At 39.3% G+C, this 1,246-nt stretch overlaps 1 non-coding gene across 1 annotated transcript; it reads right to left on the bottom strand.

The window, feature by feature from the left end:
* Positions 1–901: 901 nt before the first annotated feature.
* Positions 902–1,008, bottom strand: LOC137945089 (small nucleolar RNA R71). Its single transcript, XR_011110907.1, has one exon. It is a non-coding gene; the product is annotated as a small nucleolar RNA R71 (small nucleolar RNA).
* Between the last annotated feature and the right edge of the window lie 238 nt (positions 1,009–1,246).

Raw genomic sequence — 1,246 nt, 5'->3', positions numbered from 1 at the left:
ATTAGTGTTTAGTTCATATTAATTCATCATATTTGGTTAGGCTAGTTGACTGAAGAATACACGAAATTCAATCCTCCCTGTGGATATGACCCTCGCTTACTGCTAGATTACATGAACGATTCGTACGCTTGCGAGGTATAAAAATTGATGTAACTAAAATTCTACATCAAGTTTTTGGCGCCGTTGCAGGGGAGGCACGTATTAGGCGTATGTCTTTGTTCTCCATAGTCTTAGGTTAGATTTTTATTTTTATATTGTTTTATTTTATTTTTATTTTTATTTTTATTTTTATTTTTATTTTTTGGAATTATTTTTATTTCTTCTAGTTAGTTCATATTTTTAGTAGCAAGTTTGTTAGCTTAATTTGATAGTTCCTTTTGTTTATTTTTGTCTTTTTATGCACGGGCGCCGCTCCCTAGGTGGACCATTAGCTCCCTTTGTTGAAGAGGTAGAACATATTTGTAGGAAAACACCCGAAGTCAAGTTAGGAGCTACCATGGCCAATCAGGGCGAACCATTACAGTTACCTGCAACAGGTGACCGTAGAGCCCTGAGGGATTATTCTATCCCATCCCACTTCACATCACCTTCTTGCATTATATTGCCACCCACTATTGCCGCCAGTTATGAGTTGAAACCGGGTGTGATCCAACTCCTCCCTACATTCTATGGGTTGGAGAAAGAGGACCCATATTACCACATCAAGGAATTCTTAGATATTTGTGCAACTTTTAAATTCCAGAATTTCTCAGATGACTCTATCCAGTTAAGACTTTTTCAGTTTTCACTTAAGGATAAGGCCAAGTCTTGGCTTAATTCCTTAGAGGTGGGCAGCATTACTTCATGGGACACATTAGTCACGAAATTTTTGTCCAAGTACTTTCCCATTCAGAGAACTACAGCCCTCAGGAGAGAAATCTCCAACTTTATGCAGCAGGAGGGTGAACACTTTTTTGAGGCTTGGGAGAAATGGAAGGATTTGATCCATAGGTGTCCGCATCATGGGTTTGAGAAATGGCATTTAGTGCAATACTTTTATCAAGGTCTTACACCTCAGGTTAGATCCATGGTAGATGCAACGAGTGGTGGGAGTTTGATGGGTAAGAGTGCTAGTGAGGCGTGGGATTTTTTTGAAACGTTGAGTGATCAATCTCAGCAATGGGTTTCATCATTTAATGTTGATAGGAGATCCCACGAAGCCAAAAGAGGGGGTCTCTATGAGGTTAGTGAAACACCTATGCTCATG

Source organism: Aristolochia californica, unplaced genomic scaffold, assembly GCF_029961685.1.
Source record: "Aristolochia californica isolate CCGP_79_NKW_82.1479 unplaced genomic scaffold, dmAriCali1.0.hap1 SCAF_11, whole genome shotgun sequence".
NCBI classification, from domain to species: Eukaryota; Viridiplantae; Streptophyta; class Magnoliopsida; order Piperales; family Aristolochiaceae; genus Aristolochia; species Aristolochia californica.
The sequence above is the reverse complement of the archived record's forward strand: the minus strand, read 5'-3'. Positions and strand labels throughout refer to the sequence as shown.